Here is a 22,655-nt window from a genome sequence, read left to right on the forward strand (position 1 = left end):
TATCGCTCCTCAGAGTGTCTATATCTGCAGTTAAGGCGAGGTAGTCTGCTACCTGTCGGTCGAGTCGTTCTCTGAGGGTGGACCCCGAAGGGCTGTGGCGATGTGTAGGACTTAAAAAGCTCCGCATGTCCTCCATCAACAACACATCTGTAAAGCGTCCTGTCCTTGCCGGCGTGGTCGTGGTAGGAGGAGGATTACTTTCACCTCTTCCCCTGTTAGATTCCCGTTGTGCTGTGACATCACCCTTATACGCTGTGTAAAGCATACTTTTAAATTTATTTTGGAACTGCTGCATCCTTTCCGATTTCCGGTAATTCGGTAATATTTCAGGCACTTTCTGCTTATACCGGGGGTCTAGTAGCGTGGCCACCCAGTACAGGTCGTTCTCCTTCAGCCTTTTTATACGAGGGTCCCTCAACAGGCACGACAGCATGAAAGACCCCATTTGCACAAGGTTGGATGCCGAGCTACTCATGTCCCGTTCCTCGTCCTCACTGATCTCACTGAAGGTCTGTTCTTCCCCCCAGCCATGTACAACACCACGGGTACCAGATAGGTGACAACGAGCACCCTGAGATGCCTGCTGTGGTTGGTCTTCCTCCTCCTCCTCAAAGCCACATTCCTCCTCTGACTCCTCTTCCTCAGACTCCTCTTCCAGCGTTGCCGCAGGTCCAGCAAGCGATGCTGATAAGGCTGTTGACTTAAAGGATGGAAGATACCCAGGCAATAAACCACCCATCTACCTAAACCCCTTTCCTGTTCCCCAATTAACACACAGAAACATCTTCTTGGGAAAAGAGCTTTCTCGGCCAATTTATTCAACAACATTAATTATCACTTCACAGAAAATACGTAATAACACGCATAACATATCAATTACCATAACAATTATCATAACATCTGAACCATTGAATAGGATCCTAGAAGGCAACAGGTAAGCTGTGTTCTCCACCATTCACCTCCACTTGTAATAATCGCCTTACCCTAGGCCGCGGTCACCGACCCGAGAGCACCGAATACTCCAACTGTAATTAGTCTCCCCTGTAGGCCCATCTGCCCACAGGAGCCCCATGCACAAGCTTACCGAACATCCTGAGATGCACACTCCACCTTGGCATGCACCTCTTAAACCTATCATTGCCTTCCAGGACCCTCCATTACCACGCCACAACAAACCCTTTCAACCCCCTGCCGATATACCGGGCGGGCGGGCGGGAAAAACCTTCCTGCTTCTTCACAAGCTCCTGTCTGATAAACTCCGCCCCCCATTCCCTTCATATACTGCCCGGGAAAATAGCTGACCGAGGCCCCTCCCCACGACCTAACCTTAACCCTCAGCTGCCTGAACTTCCCCCCAAGTCAAAGAGCACTACGCCCAGGCTGCGCCCAGCTCCGTTGCTCCCATGACTTAAAGGATGGAAGATACCCAGGCAATAAACCACCCATCTACCTTACCGCCCCTTCCTGTGCCCCAATTAACACACAGAAACATCTTCTTGGGAAAAGAGCCTTCTCGGCCAATTTATTCAACAACATTAATTATCACTTCACAGAAAATACCTAATAACACGCATAACATATCAATTACCATAACAATTATCATAACATCTGAACCATTGAATAGGATCCTAGAAGGCAACAGGTAAGCTGTGTTCTCCACCATTCACCTCCACTTGTAATATCGACTTACCCTCGGCCGCGGTCACCGACCCGAGAGCACCGAATACTCCAACTGTAATTAGTCTCCCCTGTAGGCCCATCTGCCCACAGGAGCCCCATGCACAAGCTTACCAAACCTCCTGAGATGCACACTCCACCTTGGCATGCACCTCTTAAACCTATCATTGCCTTCCAGGACCCTCCATTACCACGCCACGAACGACCATAGGAGAAACCTCACCTATGGGAGTCCTGCCACACCCGAAAAGCCGTCTCCAGACCCTCCTGAATCCCTAAGGCCCACATGTCAATACCCACCTCATTCAGGTGAACACCATCAGACCTAAGGAACTGAGGCGATGCCGCCTCCAGCTCCCGGTGCCGCACCACAATTCCACCATGGCGCCTCACAAAACGTCCAACCTCCCTATTAAGTTTAGCCCGGGACTTATTAAGCCGGTCAACCGACCTCGCAAAACGCCAGGCTCTCCGAGCCACATCCTCGGACCAAACCACCAACAAACCCGGAACATCCGACCACAAACGCAAAAGATCCAGCTTCATATCACGAATCACCTCCCTAGTACTGCGAACACCCAGGTCATTCCCCCCAACGTGCAACACAACAATATCAGGTGACCTATCCAACGAAACTGAAGCATGAAATTCCGGGAGCACCCTACCCCACAACAGGCCCCGTATGCCGATCCAGCGCACTTGCATGTCAGCCGGGTCGAACCCCAACTGCCGTCCGTTCCTCCGCACGTCCGCCCGCAATGCTCCCCAGTACACGTAGGAGTATCCGAAGATCCAAGCCATACAAGCCGATCCTGTAAACACAAAAAATTAAAACCTAACTCACCAGTCAGCGTAATAAAATACTGTATAGACAACCGAACATTGATCCCCTTGGCACTCACAACATGTGAGTACGAACATACGACTGATAACACCTAGATTCCCACCGGCCAATACGTTTAATGGCCTCCTCCCCCATGCCCCATCTGGCCGCCTCCGTTGCCGCCCCAATCCTAAAAGAATGGGACGCAAAATCCTGAGCCGGGTAACCCGCTGCGAACAAACACTTCCGAAAAACTGCAACAAACTGATACCTTGACAATGCCGACCCATCTGCATGCATCAACAACGAACCCACCTCATCCGGCCTAACCACCAACAACTCCTCCACACACCTGACCGGGCACAAGACCGACCCAACCAAAGGGCGCAATATAATAACCACCCCTTTGCCCTCCTGATCCGTCTTAGACCTACGCAATACGCAACGCAAACCTCCCCCAGAAAAACACACATCCTGCCTCAACAAACCTCCCCACACAACCGATTTCCCGACACCAATTCCGACACTCTGAATGCCCCGAAAAAGGCCAAGGAAAAAGCAGCCCTAAACAAACAAACCTCATAAGGCGTCAAACACACCACACCAACCATCTCCCACAACGACTGCAACACTGCCCACGAAACCGGCCTACGTGTGTCTGGCCGCGCGGCACTACGCCTATAACCCTTCAAAGCTTGCCTAACCATAAAGCAGTTAGACACATTCATGAGACCCCGCAACCGCAACCAAAAATTGACGCCCGCCACTCGCTTGGAAACCACCGAAACAGACACCCCCGAACTATAAGACAAACCTATAAAATATACCAACAACATCTGAAAATCCTCCACTACCTCACAACCCCCCACCTGATCCAACAACTGCTCCCACTGGGACCACACCGAAGAATACGCCAACCACGTACTCCTACTCACGGACCGGCGAATCAACTCAGAGGAGACCCCAAGGCCACGTTCCAGAGCCACTGAGGACATGATAGGGTCTATCATGTCCTCAGTGGCTCTGGAACGTGGCCTTGGGGTCTCCTCTGAGTTGATTCGCCGGTCCGTGAGTAGGAGTACGTGGTTGGCGTATTCTTCGGTGTGGTCCCAGTGGGAGCAGTTGTTGGATCAGGTGGTGGGTCTCGTCCGCATCCGGCACCAGCCCGCGAAAACGATCCCACTGAAAGCGAGAAAGTGAATCAGCAATGTCGTTATCAACACCTGGAACATGCACAGCCACAAAACAGGCATTCAACCGCAAGCCACTAAGCACTAAATGGCGAAGCAAGCGCACCACCGGGGGCGAATTAGCAGACTGACTGTTAATCGCTTGAACCACCCCCATGTTGTCACAGCACAATCTCACTCTTTTATTCCTGAGCACGTCCCCCCACAACTCAACAGACAAAATGATCGGAAACAATTCCAACAAAACCAGATTCCTCAAAAAACCTGCCTCCACCCAAACCTCCGGCCAGGCACCAGCGCTCCACTGCCCCCGGCAAAAGGCCCCGTAACCACAAGACCCCGACGCATCCGTACGCAATTCCAAATCAAAACTGGACACAGGCGCCTCCATCCACACCGAACGCCCATTAAATTCCTCCAGAAAACGCTCCCACACCAACAGGTCATCCCGAACCTCAGATGATAACCGCAAAAAATGGAAGGGCCTCCGCACCCCAGCCGTCGCCATGGCCAAGCGCCTGCAGAACACCCGGCCCATTGGTAGAATTCTGCATGCAAAATTCAACTTCCCTAGAACCGACTGCACATGCCGCAACTGCACCTTTTTCGCCCTCCTTAAAAAGGCAATATCCTCACGCAAGTCCGCCACCTTCTCCTCCGGCAACCGACACTCCATGGCCACACTATCTATCACTATACCCAAAAATTTAACACCGTCTTTTCCGGTGCCAACGGGACACCCAAACGACCAGCTATGCTCTCCATCGTGTGAAGTAACACCGAACAAACTCGCGACCCAGCAGGTCCCAGAAACAAAAAGTTGTCAAGATAATGTAAAACAGAAGTCCAACCCGCCTCCTGCTTCACCACCCACTCCAAAAAGGAAGCAAACTTCTCAAACAAAGAACATGAAATTGCACAACCCATCGGCAGACAACAATCAACATAAAAACTGCCTTCCCACTTAAACCCCAACAAATGCAAACTGTCCGGATGAATGGGTAACAAACGAAAAGCGGCCTCTATATCCGTCTTCGCCAACAAAGCCCCTTTTCCAAAACGACGCACCCACCGAACCGCCTCATCAAATGAAGTATACGAAACCGAACAAAGCTCCTCAGCAATACCATCATTAACAGAACTACCCTCAGGAAACGACAAGTCGTGTATGAGCCTAAACTTGCCCGCCTCCTTTTTTTGGGACCAAACCCAACGGTGACACCCACAAACCTGACAACGGGGATTCCGCAAATGGGCCAGCGACCCGCCCCGCCGCGATCTCCTTACTAATCTTCTCCGCTACCACGTCCGGCCTACGCAAAGCCGACGTCAAGTTACGGGGAGCCACAACCGGGCTGACCGAAAAACACGGGATCCGAAAACCATCCCTGAAAAAAAAAAAAAACAAAGCCGCTGCAGCCCTATCTGGGTACCTCTCTAACCACGGCAACATCTCTTCCACCTTCACCGGCGTCACCCCTCTTCTGCGCCCCATCAACTCCTTTTCCTCGCCCCCGCTTGAAACACCGTGACAGACTGTGCGCCACACCGCATCCGGAACACTCGTGCTTGAACCGACAGTCGGCGAGGTATCTGCAATAACCCTCATTGAACTGCCAACAGCAACCCTTCTTTTGCCCAACACCAGGCTCGGACGCCGAGGGACCCCCGGCTGCCCCACGAAAGGACTGATGCCCCACCTTCGGAGCCGCCATAAGCCGCATCCAAAGACCGATATCTTTGTGATCCCAGCGAATACTCGCCCGGACCGCCTTCCGCTGACGAAACTGCTCGTCGTACCTCAACCATGCCACACCCCCATACGTCCTATAGGCCTCACCAATGGCATCCATGTAACAGAAAAGCGCGGAACAGTGCTCCGGCGCTTTTTCTCCCACCACACTTGCCAGAATGGCAAAAGCCTGCAGCCAATTCAAATACGTCCGCGGTATCAACCGATACCGCCGCTTCTCCTCCTCCTCCTTTTTGGACTCATCAGGCCTAACCCTATCCAAACTAAACTTTTCCAACTGAAGCAAAGAGAATATCTCCACATACTCGTCCTTCCAGATCTTCTCTTTAACCTCCGCCTTCAAATGAGCCCCCAGCGGCCCCTCAAAACAGACGTAGACCTCGCCCTTAGCTGCATCCGCCAACCGCACCTCGTCCCCGACTTTTCCTTTCTCCCCAACACCGTCCGACACATCCCCAGTCCCCGGCGCCTCCACATCCGCCCCAACGCTACTCGAGCCAACCCCGCCAGACTGACACCTCGTAACACCGGACACCTCTGGAGCCCATACCGCCGCAGGTGACTCCCGCACACCCGACCCCAACCTAGACAAAAGCGACATCATCCCCTCTAGCAATTCCTGTGCCAACCCCTGGCCCTGCAAAACCCCCCCCCCCCCCACTGATTGCTCAACAGGAGCCCGTTGCTGACCCGAAGGCCCCTCACCTGACCGGCCCTGAGGTATCCTCCCAGCAGCCATGGTCCGCCCGGACACTCCCGCCATCGATGGTCCGCTCAGCTGCGTTGCCGCCGGACCGGCTCCATCCTCGTCCATCCGCCCGTCGTCAGCTCCAGAGTCGTCCTGGCTCACCTCGCCGTTCTCCACTTCCGCCTGCTGTCCAGGCCCGCCGACAGGCGGCCGCCGTCTCTCGTCGCCCCCGGCAACCGACATAAACCATCTCCGTCCAGGCTCACCGGCAGGGGAACCGGCAGCCGCATCCGAAATACCTCCATCACTGCAGTCGTCCAGTACTGCAGCACCTCCTAGTCCAGCTCCTACAGCAACCTCAGCCTCCTGAACAAATCCAGCTGCAGTACCGGGGAAAGCCACCGGTGTCGCTGCCGCGCTCCGCCGGCTCCTCTGCAGTCTCACTGAAGAACGCCGCCGGCCCTGCGACAAGGGCCGCGGCGCAACACACACCACTGCTGACCTCACTCCAGGATCCAGGCCCCCACCGGAAGGCTGTGGGGCCGCACGCTCCTCTCCCCGCCGTGGTCGACTCGCCGCCCGCTCCTCAGGTAAGGGCCGACGCCTGGCTCGCTCCCCGTCCGACAAGGCCACAAGGGGAGACGCCGCACCTGCATAACTCCTCCAACGCCTTGAATAGGACGAGGCGACGGGCGCAGCCCGGTTCTCTCCCGCTGGTGCCCGGCGCCGACCAGGATTCCTCCCGCTGCGGCGGCGAGGCGCAGGGCTCACAGCCCTCACCGCCTGCAACGAAGGGTCCCTGCTGGGGCTCCTTAAGCGCCGCCGCACCTGTGGGGTAGCCTCAGGGCTCAGCCTCTCTGGGGGCACAGACCTCCTAGCCCTAGGCCTAGCAGCAGGGGCGGCCGGTGTGGGAACCGGACCCGCCAATACAGCTTGCAGACTCTGCTGCAACCAATCGGCCCCATGTCTCTCCGCCGCTGCCTTCACCGCATCAAATAAAATGTCCAAAGACTCCATAACTCCCAGTAAAAAATCCTTCCAAACCTTAAAAAACCTTCCTGCTTCTTCACAAGCTCCTGTCTGATAAACTCCGCCCCCCATTCCCTTCATATACTGCCCGGGAAAATAGCTGACCGAGGCCCCTCCCCACGACCTAACCTTAACCCTCAGCTGCCTGAACTTCCCCCCAAGTCAAAGAGCACTACGCCCAGGCTGCGCCCAGCTCCGTTGCTCCCATTCTGGTGGTGATGGTGACCACAACTCTTCCTCTTCCTCTTTACGCTCATCTACGGCCTGATCCAGCACTCTTCGCAGGGCACGATCCAGGAAGAAAACAAATGGGATGATGTCGCTGATGGTGCCTTCAGTGCGACTGACTAGGTTTGTCACCTCCTCAAAAGGACGCATGAGCCTACAGGCATTGCGCATGAGCGTCCAGTAACGTGGCAAAAGAATTCCCAGCTCCGCAGAGGCTGTCCTAGCACCCCAGTCATACAAATACTCGTTGACGGCTTTTTCTTGTTGGAGCAGGCGGTCGAACATTAGGAGTGTTGAATTCCAACGTGTCGGGCTGTCGCAAATCAAGCGCGTCACTGGCATGTCGTTTCGCCGCTGGATATCTGAAAAGTGCGCCATGGCCGTGTAGGAACGCCTGAAATAACCACATACCTTCCTGGCCTGCTTGAGGACGTCCTGTAAGCCTGGGTACTTATACACAAAGCGTTGTACAGGGTGGGCCATTTATATGGATACACCTTAATAAAATGGGAATGGTTGGTGATATTAACTTCCTGTTTGTGGTACATTAGTATATGTGAGGGGGGAAACTTTTCAAGATGGGTGGTAACCATGGCGGCCATTTTGAAGTCGGCCATTTTGAATCCAACTTTAGTTTTTTCAATAGGAAGAGGGTCATGTGACACATCAAACTTATTGAGAATTTCACAAGAAAAACAATGGTGTGCTTGGTTTTAACGTAACTTTATTCTTTCATGAGTTATTTACAAGTTTCTGACCACTGTTCACACACTGATAGCAACACCACAGGAGAAATGCTAGCACAGGCTTCCAGTATCCGTAGTTTCAGGTGCTGCACATCTTGTATCTTCACAGCATAGACGATTTCCTTCAGATGATGCGAGATGTGCAGCACCTGAAACTACGGATACTGGAAGCCTGTGCTAGCATTTCTCCTGCGGTGTTGCTATCAGTGTGTGAAGAGTGGGAGAAGAGGGTTGCATTGACAATCCAACACAATGGGCAGCACATTGAACACATTTTGTAAGTGGTCAGAAACTTGTAAATAACTCATGAAAGAATAAAGTTACGTTAAAACCAAGCACACCATTGTTTTTCTTTTGAAATTCCCAATAAGTTTGATGTGTCAAATGACCCTCTTCCTATTGAAAAAACAAAAGTTGGATTCAAAATGGCCGACCTCAAAATGGCCGCCATTGTCACCATCCATCTTGAAAAGTTTCCCCCCTCACATATACTAATGTGCCACAAACAGGAAGTTAATATCACCAACCATTCCCATTTTTATTAAGGTGTATCCATATAAATGGCCCACCCTGTACAATCAGATTCAACACATGTGCCATGCACGGCACATGTGTCAACTTGCCCAAATTCAATGCCGCCAACAAATTACTTCCATTGTCACACACCACTTTGCCGATCTCCAGCTGGTGCGGAGTCAGCCACTGATCCACCTGTGCGTTCAGGGCGGACAGGAGTGCTGGTCCGGTGTGACTCTCTGCTTTCAGGCAAGTCAACCCCAAGACGGCGTGACACTGTCGTATCCGGGATGTGGAATAGCCCCTGGGGAGCTGGGGGGGTGCAGTTGATGTGGAGCAAGATGCAGCAGCAGAAGAGGACTCAACCGAGGAGGTTATCGAAGAGGATGGAGTAGGAGGTGTAGAGGAGGTGGCAGCGTGCAAGTCGAGGCGGTGTCACCAACTCATCTGCAGAGCCACGCATTACATGCTTGGCAGCCGTCAGCAGGTTTACCCAATGCGCAGTGTAGGTGATATACCTGCCCTGACCGTGCTTTGCAGACCAGACCAACACTGTGTGCCAGACATGCCATGACTTCCTTTTGCACAATAGAGTACAGGTTGGGGATTGCCTTTTGTGAAAATAAATTTCGGCCGGGTACCTTCCACTGCGGTGTCCCAATAGCTACAAATTTTTTGAAGGCCTCAGACTCCACCAGCTTGTATGGTAAAAGCTGTCGGGCTACGAGTTCCGACAAGCCAGCTGTCAGACGCCGGGCAAGGGGGTGACTCTGTGACATTGGCTTCTTATGCTCAAACATGTCCTTGACAGACACCTGACTGTGGGCAGATGAGCAAGAACTGCTCAAGGCGAGAGACGGAGTGGTGGATGGTTGAGAGGGGGCAAGGAGGACAGCAGTGGTTGACATGGCTGAAGATGCTGGACCAGGAGGAGGATGGCGGCTTTGAGTTTGTGTGCTGCTTGTACTCATGTGTTGATCCCATAGGCCTTTGTGATTTGAGATCATGTGCCTTCGCAAAGTAGTTGTACCTAGGTGGGTGCTGGACTTCCCACGACTCAGTTTCTTTTGGCACAGGTTGCAAATGGCATCACTGTCAGAGGCAGACACACAAAAAAAATTCCACACTGCTGAGCTTTGCAATGATGGCATTCTGGTGGTGGCAATAGCATGCATTGATTGGCGTGCTGTCTGGCTGACCCCGGGTGCTGATGCATGCTGTCTGACTATGCCACTAGCTCCTTGCGACGACCTCCCCCTGCTTCCAACTCGTCTCCTTCTCCTCTCTGTCTCCCCATCTGAACCTTCCCCCTGTTCTTCTTCTCTTCGAGCGGGCACCCACGTGACATCCATGGACACATCGTCATCATCAACCGCTTCACTTGTATCTGACAACTCAGCAAAGGAAGCAGCAGCGGGTACAACATCATCATCATCACACCGTACGTCCATGTGTGTAATGCTGCCTGACTGAGACAGATCCCTGTTATCTACATCCTCTGGCAATAATGGTTGCGCATCACTCATTGCTTCCAACTGATGTGTAAATAACTCCTCTGACAGATCAAGTGAAGCAGCTGTGGTGCTAGTGTTGGTGGTGGCGGCAGGCGGGCAAGTGGTAACTTGAGAGGTGCCCGAAGCTGAGCTGGAGGAGGATGGTGCGTCAAGGTTCCGAGCGGAAGCTGTAGAAGATTGGGTGTCCTGTGTTAGCCAGTCAACTATGTCCTCAGAACTTTTTGAGTTCAGGGTACGTGGCCTCTGAACACTGGGCATTATTCTAGGGCCAAAGGGAATCACAGCACCACGACGGCCCCTTCGGGGTGGCCTGCCTCTGCCTGTAATTTTTTTTAGATTTGTTTAGTTGTACTATGCGTGCAAGCTACTGTGACACCAGATATGAGTAGTACTGTGCACTGGCAGAAGTTGGCAGAGTAGACGCTGTAGGCCTGACACAAACGCTTGCAGACAACTAACTGCTATTCAATCTATTACAGTCAAAATTTATTTTATTTTTTTAAATGTAATCTACTGTGACACCAGATATGAGTTGCACTGGTGTGACACTGTGCACTGGCAGGGCCTGAAACACACACGCTTGCAGGCAACTGACTGCTATTCTATTACAGTCAAAATTGTTGTTGTTTTTTTTAAATGTAATCTACTGTGACACCAGATATGAGTTGTACTGGTGTGACACTGTGCACTGGCAGGGCCTGAAACACACAAGCTTGCAGGCAACTGACTGCTATTCTATTACAGTCAAAATTGTTTTAGTTTTTTTAAATGTAATCTACTGTGACACCAGATATGAGTTGCACTGGTGTGACACTGTGCACTGGCAGGGCCTGAAACACACACGCTTGCAGGCAACTGACTGCTATTCTATTACAGTCAAAATAAATATATATTTTTTTAATGTAATCTACTGTGACACCAGATATGAGTTGCACTGGTGTGACACTGTGCACTGGCAGGGCCTTAAACACACACGCTTGCAGGCAACTGACTGCTATTATATTACAGTCAAAATTGTTGTTGTTTTTTTTTTATGTAATCTACTGTGACACCAGATATGAGTTGCACTGGTGTGACACTGTGCACTGGCAGGGCCTGAAACACACACGCTTGCAGGCAACTGACTGCTATTCTATTACAGTCAAAATAAATATATATTTTTTTTATGTAATCTACTGTGACACCAGATATGAGTTGCACTGGTGTGACACTGTGCACTGGCAGGGCCTGAAACACACACGCTTGCAGGCAACTGACTGTTATTATATTACAGTCAAAATAGTTGTTTTTTTTTAAATGCAAGCTATTGTTACACCAGATATTAGTGGTGGCACTGGGCAAGTGGGCACAGTATATGCTGTGAGCCTGACACACACGCTGGCAGGCAACTGCAATTAGATTACAGAGAAAAAAAATAAAAAGCAGACTGATGTACTAGTCCTAAAAAGGGCTTTTTGGGGTGCTGTCAGGACGCTGTCCTTACAGCAGAGATCAGATGAGTCTTTCAGGACTGGAGTGGACACTGAATACACTGGCCTAGCTATCGATTTCCCTATTAAATCAGCAGCAGCTACACTGTCCCTCCTCTCACTAAGACTGCAGCTTCCGAATGAATCTAAAATGGATGCTGTAGAGGAGGTGGGAGGGTCTGGGAGGGAGGGTATGCTGCTGATTGCCTGGAATGTGTCTGCTGACTGTGAGATAGGGGGCGGACCGAACATCGCATATGTTCGCCTGCCGCGGCGAACAGGGAACTGTTCGCCGACGAATAGTTCGGGACATCTCTAATCACGACTGGAGGTTCGGTACTTTACCATTCCACCCCGCTGTAGTAGTCCGCGTTCTGTACTGCTCCTCTGACCTGCAAGGACCTACTGGGAATGCGGCACCTTCGTGTATAAATCAATTATTTCAATCCAGCGGTAAGTTTCCAATGTTTCCAATGGTCCTTGCTTGCACCTGTAACAGTTGCGTCACACACACACACAGGGGGGAGGAAAGTGACCACTGCGCTCCACCCTCACCCCCGGCCCTACCACTTGCCTCGCAAGTCCTAATGACAGGGGACAACTGGACGGCAATCCCTAGCTTAGAATAAGTGCTGGGAGGACAGACCAGACAAACAACAGAATGTGAACGGACCGAGTCAATACCAGGAGAGCAACGAAGTAAAAATGGAGCAAGCAGAGAATAGTCAGGAGAAGCCGGGGTCATAAATACCAGGAGAGTCGAGAAGTACCAATTGAGTCAGCAGAGGATCGTCAGGAGGAAGCCGGGGTAAGAATTCCATAAGAGCAGCAAAGTACACCTGGAGCAGGCAGAGGATCGTCAGGAAATAGCAGAAGGTAAGTACGCCAGGTAATGCAAATTCACAGCAGGAACCTAAATAACAGGCAACCTGTGGCCAGCAGGCTGCCTGTTTAAATACTGAATAACAGGGGTCATGTGACGTGGCCAGCGTCACATGACTCACCCTGCTGCAAAATTCCATTATTTAACCACCTCAGCCCCCAGTGCTTAAACACCCTGAAAGACCAGGCCACTTTTTACACTTCTGACCTACACTACTTTCACCGTTTATTGCTCGGTCATGCAACTTACCACCCAAATGAATTTTACCTCCTTTTCTTCTCACTAATAGAGCTTTCATTTGGTGGTATTTCATTGCTGCTGACATTTTTTTGTTATTAATAGAAATTTAACGATTTTTTTGCAAAAAAATGAAATTTTTCACTTTCAGTTGTAAAATTTTGCAAAAAAAACGACATCCATATATAAATTTTGCTCTAAATTTATTGTTCTACATGTCTTTGATAAAAAAAAATGTTTGGGTAAAAAAAAAATGGTTTGGGTAAAAGTTATAGCGTTTACAAACTATGGTACAAAAATGTGAATTTCCGCTTTTTGAAGCAGCTCTGACTTTCTGAGCACCTGTCATGTTTCCTGAGGTTCTACAATGCCCAGACAGTACAAACACCCAACAAATGACCCCATTTCGGAAAGTACACACCCTAAGGTATTCGCTGATGGGTATAGTGAGTTCATAGAACTATTTATTTTTTGTCACAAGTTAGCGGAAAATGATGATTTATTTTTTCTTTTTTTTTCTTACAAAGTCTCATATTCCACTAACTTGTGACAAAAAATAAAAACTTCTATGAACTCACTATGCCCATCACGAAATACCTTGGGGTCTCTTCTTTCCAAAATGGGGTCACTTGTGGGGTAGTTATACTGTCCTGGCATTCTAGGGGCCCAAATGTGTGGTAAGGAGTTTGAAATCAAATTCTGTAAAAAATGACCAGTGAAATCCGAAAGGTGCTCTTTGGAATATGGGCCCCTTTGCCCACCTAGGCTGCAAAAAAGTGTCACACATCTGGTATCTCTGTATTCAGGAGAAGTTGAGGAATGTGTTTTGGGGTGTCTTTTTACATATACCCATGCTGGGTGAGATAAATATCTTGGTCAAATGCCAACTTTGTATAAAAAAATGGGAAAAGTTGTCTTTTGCCAAGATATTTCTCTCACCCAGCATGGGTATATGTAAAATGACACCCCAAAACACATTCCTCAACTTATCCTGAGTACGGAGATACCAGATGTGTGACACTTTTCTGCAGCCTAGGTGGGCAAAGGGGCCCATATTCCAAAGACCACCTTTCGGATTTCACAGGTCATTTTTTACAGAATTTGATTTCAAACTCCTTACCACACATTTGGGCCCCTAGAATGCCAGGGCAGTATAACTACCCCACAAGTGACCCCATTTTGGAAAGAAGACACCCCATTTGATTTCAAACTCCTTACCACACATTTGGGCCCCTAGAATGCCAGGGCAGTATAACTACCCCACAAGTGACCCCATTTTGGAAAGAAGAGACCCCAAGGTATTCGCTGATGGGCATAGTGAGTTCATGGAAGTTTTTATTTTTTGTCACAAGTTAGTGGAATATGAGACTTTGTATGAAAAAAAAAAAAAAATCATCATTTTCCACTAACTTGTGACAAAAAATAAAAAATTCTAGGAACTTGCCATGCCCCTCACGGAATACCTTGGGGTGTCTTCTTTCCAAAATGGGGTCACTTGTGGGGTAGTTATACTGCCCTGGCATTTTCTAGGGGCCCTAATGTGTGGTAAGTAGGTAAATGACCTGTGAAATCCGAAAGGTGCTCTTTGGAATGTGGGCCCCTTTGCCCACCTAGGCTGCAAAAAAGTGTCACACATGTGGTATCGCCGTATTCAGGAGAAGTTGGGGAATGTGTTTTGTGGTGTCATTTTACATATACCCATGCTGGGTGAGAGAAATATCTTGGCAAAAGACAACTTTTCCCATTTTTTTATACAAAGTTGGCATTTGACCAAGATATTTATCTCACCCAGCATGGGTATATGTAAAATGACACCCCAAAACACATTCCCCAAATTCTCCTGAATACGGAGATACCACATGTGTGACACTTTTTTGCAGCCTAGGTGGGCAAAGGTGCCCAAATTCCTTTTAGGAGGGCATTTTTAGACATTTGGATACCAGACTTCTTCTCACGCTTTGGGGCCCCTAAAATTCCAGGGCAGTATAAATACCCCACATGTGACCCCATTTTGGAAATAAGACACCCCAAGGTATTCCGTGAGGGGCATGGCAAGTTCCTAGAATTTTTTATTTTTTGTCACAAGTTAGTGGAAAATGATGATTTTTATTTTTATTTTTTTTTCATACAAAGTCTCATATTCCACTAACTTGTGACAAAAAATAAAAACTTCCATGTACTCACTATGCCCCTCAGCGAATACCTTGGGGTGTCTTCTTTCCAAAATGGTGTTATTTGTGGGGTGTTTGTACTGCCCTGGCATTTGAGGGTCTCCGCAATCATTACATGTATGCCCAGCATTAGGAGTTTCTGCTATTCTCCTTATATTGAGCATACAGGTAATGAGATTTTTTTTTTCCGTTCAGCCTCTGGGCTGAAAGAAAAAAATGAACGGCACAGATTTCTTCATTCGCATCGATCAATGTGGATGAAAAAATCTCTGCCAAAAAAAGAAAAAGGAGGGGAAAGGCATCTGCCAGGACATAGGAGCTCCGCCCAACATCCATACCCACTTAGCTCGTATGCCCTGGCAAACCCGATTTCTCCATTCACATCAATCGATGTGGATGAATAAATCATTGCCGGGATTTTTTTTTAATATATACAAAGTGTTTGCCAAAGTATATGAGCACCGCCACCTCCTCAGCTCATATGCCTCGGCAAACGTATCTTTTACTGCAGAGGAGAAATCTCGTCTTGCAGCGCCGCATACACCGACTTGCGTGTAATCTGACAGCAGCGCAATGCTTCTGTCCGAATGCACATCAGTGCTGCAGCTAGTCGATCGGTTGGTCCACCTGGAAGGTAAAAAAAACAAAACAAAAAAGAAAAAACCAGGCCGCAAAGCAATAACTTTATTAACTTTAGAACAGAACATATTAACTTTTTTAAACTTTTTTAACTTTTTTACTTACCGGTAATTTTTTTTTTGTTTAGTTTTTTTTACCTTTATAGAACAAACTTCTCCTTCCCCATGGGACAATGTGCAAAGCGCCCAAAGATGTGGCAAAGTACGTTATGCACTTTATCCCAGGTGAAAGGAGAGGTTTGCAGCAGCTGTGAGTAAAAGGGCCCTAATAGCCCTGTGTGCCTGTCCTGTGAGATGCAATCCCTATGCTAGGTGTACCTGTGTGTGGTACTTCCGGAAACACTCTCCTAAGCATAGGGCAGGGTGGTCAGGGCAGTCAGGACAGAAATAGCGGGTGTCACGCCTTATTCCACTCCTGCTACAGACACGACATCTTTTTCGGGGTGGCGGTTGGGTTGAGGTAACAGCAACGACACTGGGGAAATGTCGCTCGTGTAGACGGCTAACTACACTGGTGGATGAGGCCACGGAACCTCCTGGGTAAAGGAGGTTCTCGATGATCTATCCTGGAATTTGAGGAAGGATCCTGTTCTCCCAGCCTTACTGTAGAGAACAAAACTATTATACAGCGCCAATTGAATTAAATATACAGATACCTTCTTATACCAGCGTCTGGTTCTGCAGGAAACTAAATAGGGAGCCAACATCTGGTCATTGAAGTCCACCCCTCCCATGAGCGCATTATAGTCGTGGACTGAGAGGGGCTTTTCAATGACACGGGTTGCCCTTTCAATTTGGATTGTCGTGTCTGCGTGAATGGAGGAGAGCATGTAAACGTCACGCTTGTCTCTCCATTTCACCGCGAGCAGTTCTTCGTTACACAAGGCAGCCCTCTCCCCCCTTGCAAGACGGGTGGTTACAAGCCGTTGGGGGAAGCCCACGCGACTAGTTCGCGCGGTGCCACAGGCGCTAATCCGTTCTAGAAACAAATGCCTAAAGAGGGCCACACTTGTGTAAAAATTGTCCACATAAAGATGGTACCCCTTGCCGAATAAGGGTGACACCAAGTCCCAGACTGTCTTCCCACTGCTCCCCAGGTAGTCAGGGCAACCGACCGGCTCCAGGGTCTGATCTTTTCCCTCATAGATCCGAAATTTGTGGGTATAGCCTGTGGCCCTTTCACAGAGCTTATACAATTTGACCCCATACCGGGCACGCTTGCTTGGGATGTATTGTTTGAAGCCAAGGCGCCCGGTAAAATGTATTAGGGACTCGTCTACGCAGATGTTTTGCTCAGGGGTATACAAATCTGCAAATTTCTGGTTGAAATGGTCTATGAGGGGCCGAATTTTGTGGAGCCGGTCAAAAGCTGGGTGGCCTCTGGGACGGGAGGTGGTGTTGTCGCTAAAATGCAGAAAACGCAGGATGGCCTCAAATCGCCTCCTGGACATAGCAGCAGAGAACATGGGCATGTGATGAATCGGGTTCGTGGACCAATATGACCGCAATTCATGCTTTTTTGTCAGGCCCATGTTGAGGAGAAGGCCCAGAAAAATTTTAAGTTCGGAAACTTGGACTGGTTTCCACCGGAAAGGCTGGGCATAATAGCTTCCCGGGTTTGCGGTTATAAATTGTGTGGCATACCGGTTTGTCTCTGCCACGACTAAGTCCAAGAGCTCCGCAGTCAAGAACAGCTCAAGAAATCCCAGGGCCGAACCGATTTGAGCCGTCTCAACCCGAACTCCAGACTGGGCGGTGAAAGGGGGAACTACAGGTGCGGCTGAAGTTGGTGACTGCCAATCAGGGTTTGCCAGCACCTCAGGGATTCTAGGGGCTCTACGGGCCTGTCTGCGCGGTGGCTGTGACGGGGTAACTACTGCACGTGCCACCGTACCAGCTTCAACTGCCCTTCTGGTGCTCGCTACTTCACCAGGTTGTACGGCAGTGCTAGTACTAGGTCCAGGAAGGGCTGCGCTGCTGGTGTATGCCTCACCACGTGATCCGGCAGCGACAGCCCCACTCTGCTGCTCTTGAAGCGGATCCTGCGTAACCTGTGGTCTAGCGACACGGGGCCGGGTACGCCTGGTGCTGCCAGGGACCTCAACCTCCTCGTCCGAACTTTGGGTCAGAGAGCCACTGCTTTCTACAGGTTCATATTCTGACCCGCTAGATTCGTCAGATGAGGGTTCCCATTCCTCATCCGACTGGGTCAGAATCCTGTAGGCCTCTTCAGAAGAATACCCCCTGTTTGACATTTTGGACTACTAAATTTAGGGGTATTCCCTGAGACTACCCAAGAAAAAAAGCAAACCTGTCTTACAAAGGGGAGGCTAGCGAAGTACCGGAGGCCGCTGCGGTTGATAAAAAATATCAAAACTGATTTTTTTATCGCCGCAGTGCGTGTAAAGTGAATGTGCAGTGATCAAAAAATAATAATTTTTTGTCACTGCGGTGGGGCGGGCGTGGGTGAACGCACGTGTGGGCGACCGATCAGGCCTGATCGGGCAAACACTGCGTTTTGGGTGGAGGGCGAGCTAAGGTGACACTAATACTATTATAGATCTGACTGTGATCAGTTTTGATCACTTACAGATACTATAAAAGTACAAATGCTGATTAGCGATACGCTAATCAGCGAATAAAAGTGACTGCGGTGCGGTGGGGTGGGCGCTAACTGACGCTAACTACCTAACCAAGGGGCCTAAACTTTCCCTAAAACCTAACAGCCAATACTAGTGAAAAAAAAAAGTGACAGTTTACACTGATCACTTTTTGTCTTTCACTAGTGATTGACAGGGGCGATCAAAGGGGTGATCATAGGGTTAATTGGGGTGCAGGGGGGTTATCTGGGGCTAAGGTGTAGTGTTGGTGCTACTCACAGTTCAGTCTGCTCCTGTGCTGGATCCAACCGACGAAAAGGACCAGCACAGGAGCAGAGAAGCCATATAACAGATCATATTTACTAATATGATCTGTTATATGGCTTGTGATTCGATTTTTTAAAAATCAGCAACCTGCCAGCGACGATCATTGGCTGGCAGGTTGCTGATGCAATTCTCCTCGAACTTTTGCCGGCCCGCGATGCGCATGCGCAGGCCGGCTGTGACCGAAATCTCGCGTCTCGCGAGAGGACGCGCCGGCGCGTCCACTCGGAATGAAACAACCACCTCCAGGACGCGTCTGTGCGTACAGCGGTCCGGAGGTGGTTAAACACCTTACACCTCTTCATTCTCATAAAACATCTAGACTAATATAAAAAATATAGTATATATTAAACCAAATTAGGTATAAATGGTTTGTGGTCCTGGCTACGGTGGGAACAGAGTGGACGAACTGAGTTGGGGAGGGGTGACTTGACTGTCAACTATCAATAGCTGAGGTGTGCCGGAAGCCATGGCCGTGTGCGAGCTAAATGAGGGGCAAGCCTGATGGTGAGAGAGGTGAAGAAAGGGGAAGGGTGGGAGTGGTAGAGCGCGGCGTCCATGATGGGAGAGCGAGGCGGCGCTAAATAGGCCTCCTTCGCCCCTCCCACAAACACAGGCTGAGCTTCAGCCTTACTACTTGTGGTCCTGGCTACGGTGGGAACAGAGTGGACGAACTGAGTTGGGGAGGGGTGACTTGACTGTCAACTATCAATGGCTGAGGTGTGCCGGAAGCCATGGCCGTGTGCGAGCTAAATGAGGGGCAAGCCTGATGGTGAGAGAGGTGAAGAAAGGGGAAGGGTGGGAGGGGTAGAGCGCGGCGTCCATGATGGGAGAGCGAGGCGGCGCTAAATAGGCCTCCTTCGCCCCTCCCACAAACACAGGCTGAGCTTCAGCCTTACTACTTGTGGTCCTGGCTACGGTGGGAACAGAGTGGACGAACTGAGTTGGGGAGGGGTGACTTGACTGTCAACTATCAATGGCTGAGGTGTGCCGGAAGCCATGGCCGTGTGCGAGCTAAATGAGGGGCAAAAATCAATCGGGTAGGAAAGATTAATGCGGAACTCATAAAGCTAAGCTGGTGAAGGCCTTGGCTATCTCAACCTGCGGGTTTGGAACGTAGTGCGTGAAACAGGAAGATTGCCATCTGCCCATTTTCTGGATGACGTGCGCTGGGACCCCATGACTTGATGCTGCGGATGCCGCCCCTATGCGGAATGAATGTCTCGATAAGGAGTTATGGAAGAGTGACTTAGCCGTTCTGACATGCTTGCTTAATCCATCGTCAGTGTCTCTAGGGTGGGTGGAGGGACCCCTGATGGATCTGCATCTGGCATTACCTGAAAGAAAACAGGGAAGTTAAAACGAGAGAGGGCATCGGCCGCCGTGTTTGCTGAACCCTGTATGAACCTAGATGAGAAATGGAAATTGTACAGACTAGTCTGCGGACAAAAGGCATGATTTGTGGAGAAGAGGAACGGCCTTTGCTGAGGATCTCTACGACTGCCTGATTGTCTGTGACGAAGATGACTGGCTTATTCCTCCAAAGCTCCCCCCAGATCTGGGCAGCTGCGACGATGGGATGGATTTCTAAAAGTGGAGAGGATTTAATGGAACACTGAACGGAAGAAATCTGAGGCGGCCAAGGACCCGCGAACCAGTGGGTGTTAAATATGGCTGCAAACCCTTTTGAAGCTGCTGCGTCGGAAAAGACTGTGGGTGAATTGTGGTCCCACGGAGGGACGAAGAGGGAGATGCCTGATCCCAGCTGGAGAATCAACCGAATGGCTTCATCCAAGGAAGAGTACTGCATGGAGAAGTCCTCAGAAGGGATAAGCGAATTTAAGCTAGGTGTGCTGGAAGCATGAGGAGCAGAAAGGTCGAATATCCGACTTTTTTTATTAGAATTTTTTTTTCGTGACCAGACCAATGGGGTTGACCCTCCAGATGTCAAAGGGGGGAACTGCGAATGGACCCAGGAGAAAACCCTTGCTGATCTCGGACTGGATGAGGGAGTCCACTAATTCTGGATCTGCCAAGGCGGAACGGAGATTGGAGCCTTCCCATGTTGTCTGCGGGGAGGAAACTAGCCCTATGTGGAGCCCCTGTGAAAACCCAGAAATCAAAAACTGCACGAATGTAGGGTCGTGATGATGCAAAAGGAGGGCGGCCAGCAGATCGATGTTGACTCCAGCTAGTCATAGATGTTTGGAGGATCTTTGCGGACAAGACGACTGGGGATGGGCCCTGAAACAGTGAGTTCTGCCTAAAAACACTATGGGCCTGCCCCATTTGTCGACGTTCTGCCCTGAACTTGAAGAACCGGAAGGGATGGCAGAGGTTCTACCTTGGGCCAGAGATCCTGAATTGGGACACCAGTCGGAGGAATGCGAGATGGACTGACAGGTGGCACAGGTGGGTGCTTTGAGTCCCGCAAAATGCCTGCAGAACAGCTCCATGTCTAGTGTGGACCAATCCGTGATGTGCTGGAATTGGGACAGAGCAGCAGCGGCTTTGGCAGAGAACGAGCGATGGTAGTCATAAAAAGCATGACCTCCATACTTGTGTCCCAAATCAGTGACCCTGTAAAGGTAGGTGTCGAGTTCCTCCCTACGGTGTGGTTGGGCAGAGCATAGGATATCCCGGAATAGGCTGAACGCCAGCACAAACTCTGGAATGGAGAGTTTTTTGTGCAGCCGGGCATCTCTGGATTTAAGAACCACTGACACGTCTCCGCATGCAATGGTCTTGTTTTCGTTGGAATCGTGGGTGGAAATGAGTATGGAAGCCAGGTTTATGTCTTTACCTGCCAAAATGTCCTTCCGGATATTATCAGGAACGAAGTGTGATGGGGCAATGGTGAAGGAGCTGGAAGCCCTACCTGGGGTTGGGGCCTGAGTGGCGGAGGGGCCTGGAACCGGAGAGGTAGGAATGTTCAAAATTGACGGCCTGGTCTCCACAACCAGCAACCTGGCCTGGATGTCAGACACTGAACTGGCAAGAGTGTTGATAGTTGAGGGAAGCTGGGCCAGCGCTGTCTGGATCGTGGACAGGGACACTTGCTCGTCCGCAGCTAAGATAGGCTCGGGCTCAGCAGTAAGTAGTCGATACAACTCTGCTTTGCGAGCCGAGGCAGGATAGCGGATGCCTCTCCTAGTTAGCTCGGTCATTAGTTTTGGAATGGTCCACTGCCTGAACGAAAGCTCGCTTCCATGGGCCGAGCTGGGTGATTCCGGAATGGAGCGAGTCTCGGCAATATCGGACGCATGGGACATCGTGCTGTGGAATAAATGACGGAAAGTAAGGAGGGTGGTAGGGCCACCTGACACCAACGAGTGAACCTGTGGAACCCTCTGCCAATAAACACCGAAGTGTGACAGACAACCGTCACCAAGAAGAGGGGTAAAGGGCTGACCCACCTGACGAGCTGACCTGGATGACCTGAAAGAAAGGCAACATACATGATTCCGGACAGATCCTAAAGGACGAGGAAGTGAAAACCGAACTTACCTGTACTTGGCATATGAAACGTAGAACTGGAATGACCTGGATGGAAAGGGACCTGAAACTGGTACCTGGAGGAAATCACCTAAGCAAAATTTGAACCAGACAGACCTCTGGGATGACCCTGGAAAACATGGGGTGAGGCTTGAGAGATGCTGGAGATAAAGTAGAATCTGACGTGGATCAGGGAGCGGGAGCCCGCGATGTCAAGGAACTTAACCGCTCCTGATACATGTGAGGCCAGAGAGCGAAACGAATGACCTGATGCGTGTCAGGTGGTCGAGCGCTCGTGAACTAGCTGCGTGGCTAGTGCATGAAGAAAAACCTGTCCCTGATGCGTGGTCAGGGCGGTAAATGAACCTGATGCGTGTCAGGAAATAAAAACATGAACTGCTGTGTGGCCGACAAAAGATCGAATGAACCTGATGCGTGTCAGGAAAAAATGAAATGACATGAATCTGCTGCGTGGCATGCAAATGGCTGGATAAAAACCTGATGCGTATCAGGACAATAAAAATGGCATGAATCTGCAGTGTGGCATACAATGACCGGATGAAACCTGATGCGTGTCAGGAAAAAATGACATGAATCTGCTGAGTTGCAGACAATTGACCGAATGAAAACCTGTTACGTGTCAGGAAAAATGACATGAATCTGCTGCGTGGCAG

Source organism: Bufo bufo, chromosome 5, assembly GCF_905171765.1.
Source record: "Bufo bufo chromosome 5, aBufBuf1.1, whole genome shotgun sequence".
NCBI lineage: Eukaryota > Metazoa > Chordata > Amphibia > Anura > Bufonidae > Bufo > Bufo bufo.